Below are 17,425 nucleotides of genomic sequence, written 5' to 3' on the forward strand. Positions count from 1 at the left end.
ATTTTGGCAGACTATTAAAAATCCCTTTCACTGTATTCTCCAAATTTGGAATGGTTTGCATTACGAAAGGATTCTCCATTTCACAAAGGAATTCCTGCAAGTTTTCTTGAGAGAGCACTTAAACATCATATCTGATTTGCACTAACTCATAAAATAAGCTCTGGGCCCTTGTGATGACGAGAGCTTAGACAGCCCCTGACATTGGCAGAAACGTCTTTGAAGACATCAGTTTGTTCTCACTCTAATTTCTGATCAACACCTCCCCTCTGAATTCCTTTGTCAGTTCTGCTGTCCATAAAGCCGTGGTGAGTGATAAGAAATTACTGAGCTGTTTGCCCACTCTCTGTCACCAAAACAGACATGGACACAATTAAAGAACAAGTCAGGTGACAGTTTATTTTGCTAGGGAAAATCTAGTCCAAATTATTCATTCATTAGTCTTCATGAAAGGTTCTTGAGCCAATAAAATGAATTTCACTCATCAGATTATGCTAGCAGAGATCAATCCACTTGCATGCTTTTGAACTCACACTGATGTTTTTTCCTAGCATAAATCTGAAAAAGATTACTCGGGGGAAAATTTAACAGATGACAAAATTATTTCATAAAAAAGGGATGGCAAGCTGCCCACATATATTCAAAATTACAATATAGCAACTGAAGACCCAGCTTGCATTATATCAATACGCCAAACTGTCCTATAAATGCAGCTCCTAAATAACAAACTCTTCTCTTATCAGGTATCTATATCAATATCAATATCTATATCTATACGTATGTCTGTATCTAAATTTATAGAGATTGTCTCCATGCATCCCACACTCAATTTCTTTAACTCTTTTGGGCTAGCATAGGGTTGACAGATGTAGCAAATGAAATACAGGATACTCAGTTATTTCTGAATTTCAGATAAGCAATGAAAAACTTTAGCATCAATATATCCTAAATATTGCATGCATTTTATTGGCAACTGTAGCCCAGCTCCCTGTCCGAAGATCTAAGTCTGGAGTGCTTATTCTTTTTTTATGTTTGCCCCCCCCCCCTCAGCCAGCTTTTCGCCCTTACACTGGGGTCTATATTAATCTCCTATCTCTCTCTTCCCCCTTCTCCCTTCTCCATTCACCCAGATGAGCTCCTGGTGTTCAGGTTTGGGCTAGAGCTCAGGTTTCTAGACTAAGAGAGGACAGGGAATTCAGAGACCAAGAGCCTCAGAACTTGGGGTTGGGAAGCACATGGCTCAGCCTACGATAGCATTTCGAATAGAATATGACTTCTGTAGGCTTGCCTGAGAATTTGCCCATTGTTTAGAAGATTATTTCTCAAAGAAAGCAAATTCTGAGCTCCAAATTGAAATAATAACCCAGTAGTGGAAATAGAAGTGAGGGGAGAGACTAGGGTATTATTTAGAAGGTAAAATAGAATTTGGTAATCGATTGTATGCAGGTAATGAAGGGGAAAAATTGAAGATGACACCTAGGTTGCTAGTTTGGATAATTAGGCTGATAATGAAATAAAGAAGCCACAAACTAAGAGAATACAAGATAAGGAACCGTTCAATTATGTGTATGTGTGTGTGTGTGTATGTGTGTGTGTGTGTGTGTGTGTGTGTGTGTGTTTGAAGGAGTCAGAGAGCTACTACAAAGGCAGCCAGGACTTGAAGGGCCAAGTCTGGAGAGAAGAGAGAACATTAAGGTGAGCCAGATAATCAGTGATGTTTTTCCGCCAAGGCATTTGCCAGTTTACAAGCATTGGTAGAGAAGCTGAGAAGTTAAGCAGAGCTTTCAGTATTTCAAGGGGACAGGGAGACAAAAAATGAAACTCAGCTCACCAAGAGATAGGATCCCAGATAAACCAATAAACCTAGGCATTCAGATAAGATCTCTGAAGGATTGTACCTTAGGAATAAAAGTGACTGGAACTAGACTTGCCTTTACCAAGACCAAAACCTTCAAATCAGAATAGTCCCAGACTAGGTTAAGGTGATATGCCTCTGTTCTGAACACTCTTTGAAGGAAGAAAACATTATCTACATTTTCAAATTGTTACCATAATTTTTTATATATAATGTCTAACATTCAACCAAAACTTACAAGATAAACCATAAGATCAGACTAAATGCCTGAAAAACCATAGGGAAAAAGACAGTAGAAATGGTCTACAAGTAATCTTGATATTAGAGTGATCAGGCACAGATTTTAAAATAATTGTGATTAATACATATAAATTAGCAAACATTTTTTCCACTTTAACAAAAATCCCTGGCATATCTTATCACCACAATAATAGGGGTAGTTTAAAAAGTGAATTGAGACTCTGGACCAAGATGGCAACATAGGAGACTCCTGAATTTTCCTCCTCCCACAGACACACTGAATATACAGCTACATACAGAGCAATTACCTCAGAAAGAGATCCAGAAACTACACTTCTGGTGACTGAGAAAATATCTATACCAAAATGGGTAGGAAAGGCTGAGACACATTCTCACCATAAATCCCACCCCTGACAGAGCACCATACAGTTGGAAGGGAACCCCCAACTCCCAGCTTTTCCCTGAGAAATAAGAGTTTCGATCACCAATTTTTAAGGCTTCCACCTGAGGGATGAGCCCCCAAATCACCTAGCTCTGAAAGCTTTTGCACAGCAAAGGAAATCACCAACAAAATGAAAAGGCAACCTATGGAAATGGGAGAAAATATTTGCAACCACATATCCAATAAGGGATTAATATCCAAAATATACAAGAAACTCATACAACTCAATAGCAAAAAAAGAACAAATAATCTAACTTAAAAATGGGCAAAGGACCTGAATAGATATTCATCTAAAGAAAACATACAAATGGTCAGTGAATACATGAAAAGGTGCTCAACATCACTTTTTTATCAGGGAAATTTAAATCAAAACCACAGGGAGATATCACCTCACACCTGTTAGGATAGCTATTATCAAAAGACAAGAGATAACAAATGCTGGCAAGAATGTGGAGAAAATTAAACCCTTGTACACTGTTGGTGGAATTGTAAACTTGTCCAGCTACTACGGAAAACAGATGACATTTTCTCAAGAAACTTAAAATAGAACTACCACATAATCCAGCAGTCCCAATTCTGGATACATAGTCAAAGAAAACAAAATCATTATCTCAAAGAGATATCTGTATTCCCATGTTCATTGTAGCATTATTCACAATAGCCAGGGTGTGGAAATAACCCAAGTTTCCGTTGATGGGAAAAATGGATGAAGAAAAGTGGTGTCTATATATACAATGGAATATTATTCAGCCTGAAGAAAGAAGGAAATCCTGCCACTTGTGACAACATGGAGGCCGTTACACTAAGTGAAATAAGCTGGACAGAGAAAGACAAATACTGCATGGTGTCACTTACATGTGGAATCTAAAAAAAAAGTTGAACTCAGAAACAGAGAGTAGAATGGTGGTTGCCAGGGGCTAGTGGGTGGAGGTACTAGGGAGAGGTTGGTAAAGTGTACAAACTTTCAGTGATAGGAGGAAGAAGGTCTGAAGATCTAACGTATAACCTCATGAGTATATTTGATAATACTATATTGTATAATTGAAATTTGCTAGGAGTAGAAATTGTGTTCTCTCACCAAAAAAAAGATAAATATGTGAGGTGACAGATGTGTTAACTCATTGATGCGAATCCTTTCACAAGGTATACGAATATCAAATCATGTCATTGTACACTTTAAACATCTTAAAATTTTATTTGTCAGGGCTGGCCCCGTGGCCGAATGGTTAAGTTCAAGCGCTCCGCTGCAGGCGGCCCAGTGTTTTGTTGGTTCGAATCCTGGGCGTGGACATGGCACTGCTCATCAAACCACGCTGAGGCAGCGTCCCACATGCCACAACTAGAAGGACCCACAATGAAGAATATACAACTATGTACCGGGGGGCTTTGGGGAGAAAAAGGAAAAAAATAAAATCTTTAAAAAAAAAATTTATTTGTCAATTATACCTCAGCAGTACAGCTGAATAAAATGAATTAAGAAGAATGTGGACAGAGGGAGAGAATGCAAAGGAAGTGGAAATGTTGCATCCCTTGCTAACAATATATGATATCTTGGTTGTGTTGGTAGTTTCATGGGTATATACAGCTGTCAAAACTAATCAAATTTCATATTTCAAAGAAGAGCAGCTTACTGTATGTTTTACCTCAATCAAGTTTTGAATTCAATTTCAAAAATTGAGTTTGAAAAAGAAAAATTAAAAAATCAAATAGTCGCAAATGCTGACCCAAAATAATGCAATTTTGAAGCAGACCTACAATGTCAGAGAAGAGAAATATGTCAATTCGACAGTCTAGGGATGTCAAAGGTTAAGATGCTCATTCTCTCTCTCTGTCTTCCTCTCTCCCTCTCTCCTCGGTAAGAATTATCATTTCTCATTATTGCAGGTTTCCCATCTCTTCCCACATTCTAGATAGAATCAAGATGATAGAAAACAATCTACCTGTTTCCACTCTGTGTTAGTGGGCACTTTTGTTCCTGTCCACTTTGCTCCTTCTCTCCACGGCTCTCCTGGTTGCTAATTTTTACGTAGACACGTGACTTCCAGCTTTACACGGCTTCTACAGCATCCCTAGGTAGATGTTTGCAAGGACTTTGTGTCCACACCCCTACCCCTTGCTTGCACCGAGTGTCTGGGCCCACTTTTCTTCTCTCCCTAATTCTGATTCTATTATCAATCTAATCATTTTCTCCATCCCAATGTTCAGACTTTCTTTGCTTTCTTACTACCCTCCAATGCTACAGTCTGTGACTCCGAATGGCAGGAACTTTCAGGATAGTTGGCACATTGGTCAACAATTCTCAGATTACAAAATAAATTTTAAAAGCCAAGTCATTCCTTCAAACATCTGTTAAAATTTCAAGGTTACACAGGAAAATAAGACTTTATTTCAAACATAAACTTTAGAGTTTGAGAATGAAAATAGCTAAGTTATTTCCCAGAACAGGAAGGACTATTTTTCAAAAGTTGAAAAGCCTACTAAAATTTCAGAGCACAGTGATAATTCATTCCCAACACCAATGCCCTCAGTCCAAAAGACAATATTGCCCACCAAAGCAATTTATCACTACTTTGTAGTTATCGGAACCAATTGAATTTCACTCTTTTTATTTCTGCCATCTCTTTCTTATTGTCCTTTTATTCTCTTGGGTTTTCTCTGCTTCAGTTTCTCAAATCCTCATCATATATCTCTTCCCAACTTCCTCCATTTTAACTGCTTATGATATGGAATTTACATGTAAATCATCTGTTGTGTTTGTTAAATATAATTTTTGCTGTATCCTGTCTCAGCTTTAAGATTTCAGATTAACACTGAGTCATGGTGTTTCCCTCCCCAGTATCTAACAAAATGAGAGGGGGGAAAAAAGCCAAAAAATTAAAAGCCAGGGGCGAAATTACTAATAGCCACAAAGCAGGGAAAGGGGGTTAGGTTAACGTTATAAACTTTCAAAAACTAGCAAATAAGGAAAAGTATGGATGGTTGTGAAAAGAAATAGGAAGCACAGCTTTTCTTTTACCTCTGCCCAAATTCCTGGAAATTGTACTGTTAAGTTGATCAAATCAAGCCTAGAAAGAAACCAACTCAGTCATTATCTTTTCCCTTTTCAAACTGAGTAGTTGGGAGTGGGGGGAAGCTGTTGAGGGGAAAAGGAGTGAAATAGGCGCTGGCTGTACAGAAGAAAAAGCTCCACGGCTGTTCAGTTCAAGGACCAAGGCTACATTCTCACAGGAAAGGAGCACAAATAGACCTTGACAAAGGACCATTAACAAAATCTTGAAACAATGAGCAGGGCCTAGGTTATCTAACAAAGACTGGAAATATCCCAGCTGGACTCTCTCCTTCTATCGTCATCCTCTTGGGTTACAGAAGAGTATGTAGAGCACAGGGACACTCAGCCATCAGCCTACAGCTGGGAGGAGTAAACAAATGGTTACAAACAATGTGAAAAGAAAACCAGAAGTAATCCTCAGGGCATTGGAGCAAAGAGAATGTCTGGATGAAACCACCCAAACATGAACAAGATAAAAAGAAATGGCATGGCAATTATATAAATACTGTATGGTAAAGAAGGAAGAAAGTAAAGGAAAGACAAAGAACTAAATAATAAGAAAACGTCAAGGATCAGAAGGAAAATTGCTTCACAATATGGAATAATTTAATAAGTACGTGGTCCAAATAAAACAAGGAATCAAAGGCCTGATAATAAGAACAATCTAACCAAGATGGAAAAAGTGACTGCAGGCCCAGGGAAAGAAATAGAGGCTCCAAACAGCAGCATTAAGGAATGATAAATAATTTAGATACAGTAAGAAACACAGTAGTTATTGCTGTAAATCAAATTACTGACATGGAAGAAAGATGAGCTAATCATGATGAATAGATTTAAAAAAGAGAAATCAAAACACTTAGAGATGGACTGATATGGAAGACAGAGAAATAAGATCCAATGTGAGGATAATTGGTATGCTTGAAGGGGCAAACCCAACAAATAAACAGAAAATGAAGCCAAATATATGAGGTCAGAAAAATTCTCTGAAAGTAAGGGGGAAAAAAGCCCTGAATCTGTAGCTTGAAGGAGTTCTCTATTTTCCAGAAAAGTTTCACACAGACCACTCGACACTGAGCGTGGCTCAGTTACATCACTAAAATTCAAGGACAAAGAAATAATCCTTTGAGTGACCAGCCCGAAAAGTAAATCATGTACATTGGGAAAAATCAGACCACTTCACAGCAATAGTAAATGCTAACGACAATGGAGTAATAGTCACAACGTTCTGAAGAAAAGAAAGTGTGATCCAAGAACACGGTACCCAGCCAAGATGCTGTTTGACTAGAAGGGCGATGGGTACACTTCCTCAAACATGACAGAATTCAGGGAATACAACATTCATAAGCATTTCTTGGGGAAAAAGTATTAAAGTACAAATCAAAATAAAGAGCATAAAATAAAAATGTCCAGATTTTTTTTATAAAGATTTTATTTTTTCCTTTTTCTCCCCAAAGCCCCCTGGTACCCCGGTACATAGTTGTATATTCTTCGTTGTGGGTCCTTCCAGCTGTGGCATGTGGGACGCTGCCTCAGCGTGGTTTGATGAGCAGTGCCATGTCCGCGCCCAGGATTTGAACCAACGAAACAGTGGGCCGCCTGCAGCGGAGCGCATGAACTTAACCACTTGGCCACAGGGCCAGCCCCAAAAATGTCCAGATTTTTAAGAATCTGATAAGCATTAAATCCATTTAACTCTGGAGCTAAATACTGAACTAATTGAAAAGAGAATTATAGTTACCAAAAAAGTGCAGACATCATATTTCTAGACAATATAAAAATATGAACAAAATTTGGGAAGCAATGGGAGAAAGTTTGATAACGCTAAGAATGAAATATGTAGCTTAAAAATTATTCTGATCATTGTTGTTTTAAATTTCCTTTCTCAATCTGAGAGGGGAGTTTTAGGAAATAATCCATCTTGTCTACAGAAACATTCATTTGAAGTTCAACAACTCCTTCAGTTTTTCTTCTATTAAATTCAAGTAAAATTATACTTTTTTCATTAAAGTATCTTCTGTAATAAGATTTCATCTTAATAAATATTTCTGGTTGATCTGTATGCATAAAAGGATAGACTCTAAAATGACATTTCTCTAATGTTAACAATGATTTTTTGGGGGAGATCGTAGTATTTGGGATGAATTATTTCATCTTCATCTTTATACTTATCTCTATTTTTGAATTATTTATAACGAGATCCTTTTTTTTACAAAAATAACACGATTTTTTTAGGTATATGAATATATTAAGATGATAAATACCTAAACTGGGAAGTGAAAATATGAGTGATTGTTATTTTTTGTACATTTTTGTATTTTTTTAATTAAAAAAAATACATTGATAACTGCTTTCTAGGTTTTTTGTTATTTTTTTTGAGGTCTTATTTAATATTTCCTCTTATGGTTCTTGATAGAAAAATTGTTGCCCATCCTACTTTAAGAGGGAAAAAAAAGAAACATCTACAAATTTCTGATTAATAATCTGTCAAGTACACACTGCTTAGCTTAGGAGGGAAAAAATGGGTTCTGGAAATCTGATTTCTGGAAGAAGCCCATTTTATTACAAATTACATCTAATTGGGCACATAAGCATAAAGAAATTCTTCCAGTGAACAGGTACACTACATAGCATCTCCCAGATACTTTGTCCTAATATAGATTGATGGAATTCTGCACCATAAATCCAATCCCTTCCCCTAAAAGGAAAATATTTATAAGCACCAAAACTTTGCCACATCTGTCTAAAGAGAAATACCAAGCACAGATCAAACAGAAGCAACATGTTTCTAGTTGATATAACTTAAACTTTCCTTGAAAAGCATTGCGAAAAGAAATGGAGGAATGATAATAGAATTACCCAAGGAAGTTTAAGCTACTCCTCAAAATCAAGTAAAAACCCTCAAATTAAAGAGTTAAGAAAAAAAAAATACTTGGTAGCAGGCATTGGCTCACATAAGTCTATGCAATTTCCCAGAACCAACTCAGAATGCCGGATCTCCGGTTTATAGGTTCAAATCATGAATTTATACACACAGCATGTGTTATAAGCTCGATCAAACTGAAAGCTCACATATGTACTTTATAGCATCCCCTCTACCCTTTAGTATTTGATTTTCCACCATCCTGGAATATTGTGTTAGCTGGGTATTTTTTTTCACTTTGTTGGAGCAATTTTAGAAGGCATAGAGGGGAGGAGTTGGTGGGTTTGGTGGTTAGACCAGTCTCTAACATTGTCAAAATAATTGTTTTCTCACAAAGCATGGTATGATGTTGTATGGAGCAACCAAGATGTCAGCAATTTTTCATAACGTTGTAGCTTCTCTTTGTGCATCTTTGGATCCCATCAACGTGTTTACGACACCCTTAGACAAGTTCAGGAATGCAGCTGGGAGTCCAGGCAGTCACTGGATTCTTGTCTGGAAGGTGATACGCCATGTTCTTCTGTGAAACAGGATGCTTTAAGTTTTCTCTTTCACGTACAACCACAGCTATACCACACAGACCTGGGAGACAGAACAGGAGAGACTCAGATGCCAGTTACAGAGATTCTGCCGGAAACCATCTAAGTACCACAAAAATGTCCTTGGGCCTCTCCCTCACAGAGCCAGGCTGACTCCTGAGGTACCGTCCTTTAATCTCCCTGGGCTCCCAGCTTCCTAAATAGGATTTCTAGCTTGCCTGCCTTCTCATTAGATAACCATTGCTCTTCTTAGCTGCGTTCTCCACCTCTCCTTTCTCTCTCTCTCTCACCTCTCTCTCTCCTTTCCTTCTTTCTGTCTCTTTCTCTCCTTTCTCTCTCCCATCGCTTCCAACCATGTCACCGAATCTACTCTAATTGTAATGCCCCCAGCCCCTCATTCTTAAAGTGGGAACTGCTTTAGCTTATAGTTTCTGTCCATGAATTTCTCTTAAAAGATGAAACAAAAAGGAAGCCCCATGCCAAGAAAAAAATACGCATGTCAACAAATTTCAAACTCAGATATTAATCAGAAAAAAAAAACAGAAGGAGCCCTTCCTTTAACAAGTAACCTGAGTAATGAGATCGTTTGCAGGGGAACTCAGTAATTTTGTTCCTAAATTTACCACATTATACATGCCCAAATATGAAATATCTCTGGGGAAACACCCAGCTGTGTTCTGCTTAGATACTCAAACATTTTTTTCAGGATAAATAAGAAATAACTCTTTCTCTCTAGATTCTTGAGGAAATATCAAATGTCTCCAAGGCTAAGACATCAAATCGGAACCCAAGCTCAAAGCAGAGGTTGGGAGTGAGGAGACAGAAGAAGTTTGGGGTTTAAGGTAGGAGTTGGCAAATGCGATCTATTAAAGGCCAGAGGGTAAATATCTTAGGCTTTGTGGGCCATAAGATCTCCGCCATAGCTACTCAGCTCTGCCGTTGCAACGCAAACACAGCCATGGCACATAGCAGATGAGCATGGCTGTGTCTCAAGAAATCTATTCATGGACCTTGAAATTTGCATTTCATGCAATTTCCCCATGTCATGACACATTCTTCTTTTGATTTTATGTAATTACTTAAAAATTTAAAAACCATTCTTAACTCGTGGGTAATACAGAAACAGGATGTGGATTGGAGCTGACCTATGGATCACAGTTTGCCAACGCTGGTTTAGAGGAAATTGTGCGCGTACCAGAAAGAAGTCTTCCATCCCATCTTACACAGGTACAATGACTCCTATTAGCAAAGTGTTTTTTCAAGTCCTGCCTCAGGCAATCCTCATCGCCTATGATGAGATACATATTATTTTCACATAAAGGATGAGGAAGCTGAGGTTCAAAAAAGAGAGAATGATCTTTAATTCATTTAACAAATATTTGAGTCCATTACCAGTGCTAGGCTTGTGTTAGGCCCTAGGGATATGGCACTGACTAAGGGAGAGTTTCCAACTGCTCAGAGACTAGTGGGACGGACCAGGAAGTACAGGAAATTACAACACAGTGCACAGGCTAAAGAGACACACAGAGGAAGCATTTAATTTAGTCTGTGGGCTTGAGGAAAGCATTCTGGAGGAAATGACAGGTAAGAGAGAGGTAGATAGGCGAAAGGAAGAGGAGGAGGAAAAACTACCCTTTCTAAGGAATAGCATGAGCAAAGATGTGGAGGTGAGAAAGTGCGACACGAAAAGGAGCCTCGGGTTAGCCCATAAGTTTGCATCACACAGCCTAAAGAATATATGGTGGGAGCGGATCAAGAGCAGAATGCTGCTCAAAAATGATGAGCAGGGACCATTTTATATCATGTTACAGAGGGTGGGCTTTCTCCTGGGAGCAATGCGGAGCCGGTCAGTAGGTGGAAGCAAAGAAGCGATATGATCAAATTCACCTTTCAAAAAGATTGCTCTGGCTACGGAGTAGAGAAGGGATTGCAAGAAGCAAGTCCAAGCCTCTTATTTCACAATAAAAAATACTGACCACCCCTCATAAATAATCTGACTTGCTCATGTTCACTGGGCTGGTGAGTCATGAAACCAGACTGCTAACTCCATGCCCAGGACCTTCTGTCCGCTTGATCACAGTGCCTCTCCCACACAATCAGGAGTGGACAGCACTTGTCAAAGTCATAAATACAGCCATGTGCTCATTTGGGTAGAGAAAGGTATTTAGAAACCAAGATCTAGCCATGTTCATTGCTACAGGGATGTCATCTGGAGCCTTTCAGCTGACAAAGCCAGGAAAATAACCACAGCACCACACTCTCTTTGCATTGAGCTAATATTAAGTGAATAATAATCTACTGACTTTCTGTTAGGTCCCTAAAATGCTAAATACTCTGCAAAAGGAGATGAGGAGGAGCGTTTAGGAGAGAGAGTAAATTCACTGGTGACGCCAGTTAAAATTTGTAAACTGGGTAGAATTATAGTGAGTTTAATGAGTTACACCAGGGGAGCTTTCTAACAGAGGGTGAAGCATGTCATCATTTTATAAAGAGGGGTGAGAAGCCGGGTAGCGTTCTATTAGATGATCATCGGAATAGGTAGAAGCTGCAATTCTGTTCTTTTCAGAGTTCAACACACATCTGTCAAGAAAATAGCAGAGTTTAAAAAAACAAAAACCCCAAAACCCTTAGTGATGATTTAATGCAATCTCTGTAGTTTACACATTAGGCCCCTGAGCCTGTAAGGCTGCACACGCATGGGGTTGGAGCGCTTGCTCTGGAGTTAGACACTCCTGGGTTCATGTCCCCTCTCTGCCCACTGCTTGCTGTGTGGCTTTGGGCAATTGACTTAACCTCTCTAATCCTAGTAACTCCATCTAAACGTCCCAGGTTTGTTGTATTTAAAGGAAATAGTGCATGTTAAGTAATTTTGCTCAGTGCTTGGCACATGCCCTGTAAATGATCTTTATAATTACTATTACTAATTATAATAACGAACCTTTCTAATTATAATAATAAGCATCTATACATCACTACATGACTACCATTATTGCTATTGTTGTTGCTATTTACTTAAGTTTACAAAAACAAAATAATAACTGGACTCAAACTAGAATTGTCTGTGCTCCAGACCTAAACTCCTACTCAAAACCTTTTCCCACTTTAACAGTAACTTTCAAACTAAGTCCCATAGTCTCGGGGTTTGAGGAAGTGCCTACAGGAGAAGCTGGCCAGGCAGAGCTCTAGACCTTGTTTTATTTTATGTTTCTTTTGAAGCAAGAGCTCCACTGCTAAGAATAATTTTGCAAACCGTTGGTTTCCACCATGCTGTCATTACAAATGAAATCAGTAGTAAGCAAAGGACAGGAGCACAGACCTTGATCTTAAAGAAATGAAAACAGCTTATGAGAAGTCAAGCAGTGGGTTTGAAATAAATCAAGCAAATCCAGTCTCCCCTTGCTTTTCAATTGATAGGATTTTCCCAGGTAGCTCAGTTTAGAGGGGCAGCAGGAGGCTAAACATATAGAATAGATTCTCAGCAAAGGTTTCCACCTTCACCAACACCCACTTCCACCATCCCTTCTCCACTTAAGCTTGGCCATCTTCCTTGCATCAACTGGATCACATACATCCCTTGGGTGCTATAGCCCGAGAAGTCAACTGTGGAATATCTCTGGAATTTGTATCTGGAAGAGTTGGGAGAGGCCAATTAATCCAAAGGTGGAATTTTGTGCCCCTCTGAGCCTTTCACTTGTCAGGCTCCAATTACCTGTCACCTGGAGATGATTTTATTCTCTGGACCCAGAGCTGCAGAAAGTGAGGAGGAGCTGTGCACATGTTGGTCAAAGTAAATGAGCCGATGATTTGCATAATAAGCTAAATTGAACTTTAGTGGCCTAATGATTTTGAAAAGCTCCCTACAAAGCTGAATTTACCTACAGAGTGGTGTTCAGAAGTTACCTTTTGGTTTACAGATCAAGAATGCTCCTGTCTTCCTCCCTCATTGTAAGATTTCGGAACAACTGCTTCTGTGTAATCATTTCTCACATTTAAAGTGTAGAACAAGAAGAGGCTAACTTCCTTCCATTCTGAAAATTAACCCTTCACTTTAGGAAAGAATTTATGCTTCTGAATCATAAAAAAGTCAGCACCCTCCAACACTAAACAGCAACACCACGAAAAGAAAAAAGATTGAAAACATCAGTGAATCAATTTCCCTTTCCGTACAGATCTGCAAGATGAGATAGGTCTCATTTCTGCCAAGAGGCTTCCGCTATGACAAGTTGAGTCAGCATGCTGCAAATTGTTCGAGATAGTTTTTGGACCACATGTGGTAGCTGGAAGAAACTGAACTGAATCAAGCTAACTTTTGCAAGGCGTCTTAGGTTTTTAGAAGATAACAGAAAAACTCATAGCTCTGTACCTCAGTTATGTGGTTTCTGTAATCGTCTATGGTGTGAGGAAAAACAATAACAGAGCGACCAGTTATTTGAGATGGAATTCACTGGTTCTTGTCTTTTTTGAGCTCTGATAATAATGTGATTCATGGGTGTGGTCGCGGCAGGAAGGCACTGCTCAGTTCTCCCTTGAGAGTGAATCTTTAGTGAGAAGTGTACTCATCTCCTGGTCTGCTTTGGGCTTTGGAATCCGCTGCAGCATTCACACCAAGGCCATTCTTTTCCAGAGCTGCTCCTAGCCAGCGCCTGGGCATGGGGTGGGGGGCGCACTAGAGCAAGACATTCCTGCCCAACGGAGAAATTTCTCTACTAGGAATTGTTGCTTTGGGGCTCCCCGTCAGCTGAGCCAAGGCTTTCTCAGAGCTGTCCTGAAATCCGAAGCTCTACCTACCTAATTCTGCTTCCCTCTGGCTCTCCCTTCACGGATGTCAGACTTGCATCATGATCTGAGACTCTCCCCACCAGCTCCCGCTGCCTCTCCCATTTATCCTTCAAGCATATCCCTCAAGAAACGTCTTGCATTTCTAATTCCGTCTTGGTGTCTGCTTCCCGGAGGACCTAAACAGAGGCAGAGGGGAAGGAGCAGAGCCTTTTTTCCCTTAGCCCATCTCTAACCTCCCGTCCACACACTGCCTTGTCTTTCCGACCAGGCCACTCAAGCCGCAGCTGCGGCCTTCAGCAGTGTTTGCCCTCGGCAGTCATGTGGTCTTTTGCCATTTACTTTCCTGACAGAAACACCAAGCCTAAGCAGATTGGAAACAGCAAATGTATCTTTAATGATGAAAAGTAAATATGAAAAGCCAAGGAGGTGCTGGGAGGGTAGGGCAAAGTCTGCCCCAGCTGGAGATTTGAGGGTGTGTGTGTGTGTGTGTGTGTGTGTGTGTGTGTGTGTGTTCATTCTCATTTGGAGGAGGAGGTGGTAAATATCCCAAACTTAGAAATGACTTTCTCTTCATAATTTTAATGAAAGAGAACAAATTAGTCTAGATGCATTATTTTACCTTTCCAATTCTGCTACTTACTCTAAAACTACCAGATCACTTGGCAAGGAGTAGAATGAATTCACTTCTGTTTTATTTTGTTTTCCTCTCTATTTTCATAACTCCATGAAATAGTCCAAAGCTGAGGGGAAAAGCAGAGGAAACAAATATAAATGAATTGAATAAGCCATAAACTCGTCAGTCAATGTTTAATCAAGCAACTGCTACTATATCGAATGATCATTGTCCAGTTTTAATTTTTCCAAGTAATTGATCCATGTTATCTATAGTTTCCTCACTTCATTTTAATTGCTAAAGTGTAAAAAGACCTAGGAAGTCAAAACAAAAATCACTTCTGACTGAGTAAAACGTGGACAGCTCGTTGTGACAGAGTTGCCTACCTGGAGGTAAGGAGAAGGAAGTCTGAAAATTCCTTCCAACAATCGACTCTAAGGTCAGGAAATTAATTTTTTAAAATTAAAATATGCACTTATATCCTATTTATTTGCCACCACTAAGTGTATGGATTCTGTTCACGTTTGCTTGAAACATAAAAGATGAGTTACCCCAGGCAAATCCTATTTGTCCGCCCCATGGAGATTTCTTTCCCAGGTAGCCAGAAACACTGAATCCATTCTCCTCTCTTTCTCTCTCTCTCCCTCCTGCCACCTTTCCAAAGCCTATAAGGACACTCTAAGTGCAGTAATTTGTTGGGATGGGGGTTACACTGTCAGCACTAACAAATAATGTAAGATTTCTCATCACCTTCGACCTTACCACTCCCTATCCTCCACCAACGAAAAGGCGGGATATCCATATGAAATTATCTGGACTGAGGATTATGACAAATGTACATGCCCCACCTCCCCTGCTTCCTTGCATCTGTGTATGGCCTAAAACAGCTGACCCGGACAGGCTTTCATCTTTAATCTAATCAACTGACTTTCCCATGGGAAACAGCCAGTGAAGCCCAAACCTATGTACCAAACTCTTTCTAGACCCAGGCAACTCACCACATCTGACACTTCAAAAAAATCAGTAAAAGTGGCTGCTATGAGTCACTTAGGACAAATAGCACTCCTGAAAGAAACGAACATCACTAGCAGAAACACATTAGCGTCTCCTTTGAAAACACTACGGGTCCCTATAGACCCAAATGGTGTTTAGGCCCGAATTCTCTCCATCTCTAGGATACCTTCTGTTTGCTGTTCAATTTTCCGTGAATATAACTATCTCCTCTTCATTTTATTTTTTGACTGTAACAAACTGGCATCAGAAATACTTCTAATATTTGTCATGTTCCTTCACAGTCTCCTTTCAATGATTATGAGGCTTAAAGGAATGACTACCTGTAATTTGCTCTATACCAGTGGCTTTCAGCTTCAGAGGCCATGACCTACGTGTTACTTCACAACCTAGTACACACACACAACCAAAACAAAAACAGTGGAAGAGGAGTCTAAGGAGAGGAGACACGACAGCTAAATGTAATGTGAGACCCAGGATGACATATCCTGGCATAGAAAAAGGACCTTAGGTTACAACAAAGGAAATTCTAGTAAACTTTAGATAATAATAACATATCAATATTGGGTCATTAGGGTGAAAAATGCACCATAGTAATGTAAGATGCTAATAATTGGGGAAACTGGGTGTGGGGTAGACAGCAACTCTCTGCACTACCTTTGTAGCTTTTCTGTAGATCTAGAAGTCTTCTAAAATACAAAGCCTATTAAGACAGCAGCAGAAAAGGCAGTGGCTGCCATAGTCGGGGGGACTCTGCAGTGATGTCAGGCTCTTTCCCCCTAAACCCTATTTCACCCACCTGTAAAATGCTGCCGACGATGCAGAGTCCCTCTCCCACCAAGCGGATGGAGTAAAAAGCTCTAAGATGAGAAAGATACAGCACTCACGACGTGCACTGGCAGAGCAGCTGACTAACGCCAGCGTGCTTATTAAGCTAAGCCGCGCATCTTGTTCTCTGACAGGGGTCCAGAGGGAGGCAATAAAGCTCTGTGAAACTTATCCTGAAATCTGACATGTGTCCAGATCACCAGTTGCCAACCAACCTGCCCAAATTCCGACAGGAAATTCAAACCAGAGCGATTTCCTGTTTTAAAAGAGGTGCTGTTTTGCTTCTTCTTTTCTATCTTTTTTTTCTTTTTCTTAAGAAGAACTATGAGTCGGTAACAAAATATTTGAATCAGATGGAAGGAATAAAACTTGAGATAAAATGGCACAAAACCAAACAAATCCCTGGAGCTGGAGAAAATCCTGGCTGTGACAGGAATTCGGGCCTTTCCAATATGGGTCTGAATGAAGCAAACCTCAAAACCCCACAGACGGGTGTGAAAGTTCATAAAATGAAAGTGTGGAAATGCAAGCATTCACAAAGGGAAGCTGATTAATTTTCCAAAACTCCATTGAGCACCGTGTTTCAGATCAACTAAAGCTCCAACTGATGCTGACTCAGGGCTCAAAGCAAGAATAATACGGTTGTTATGAAAACTCTCTCTTCTGTCTAATGGGTCTCTGATCACCCATTCTTTGCATTTGTGAGAAGACCCTTTGTTCCTGGATCTGAATGGAAGAAGGCTCTGATCCTTAAGTGGCCAGAGCCAAGGAGTGGCCTGTCCAAATTCAGGAAATTCTTGTATGAAAGAATCTTATTCAGAACCCCAATACATAATCAACTAAAATCAGAGCTGCTCAGGATGATGAGGAGGAGAGGGCAGAGTCATCTCATTTAATGACTATATCAACGGATATACTTACTTTGAGTGTATAAAAATTTCGTCATTTATAGGAATGGGTTTAAAAATTGTCTCAACATTTAGTATTTAGTTGATTGATACAGATAAATAAATGTTTTATTATAAATTATACTAATATAATATTCTTACTTTACATCTGTGTAACTGGTGGATATACTTTCTTGTTCCTGGGAACTCCAGGGACTAAAGTGTTTCAAAACAGACAGAGATGAGAGGAAGAAAAGCCTTAAGA

Source organism: Equus quagga, chromosome 5 (genome assembly GCF_021613505.1).
Source record: "Equus quagga isolate Etosha38 chromosome 5, UCLA_HA_Equagga_1.0, whole genome shotgun sequence".
Taxonomy (NCBI): domain Eukaryota; kingdom Metazoa; phylum Chordata; class Mammalia; order Perissodactyla; family Equidae; genus Equus; species Equus quagga.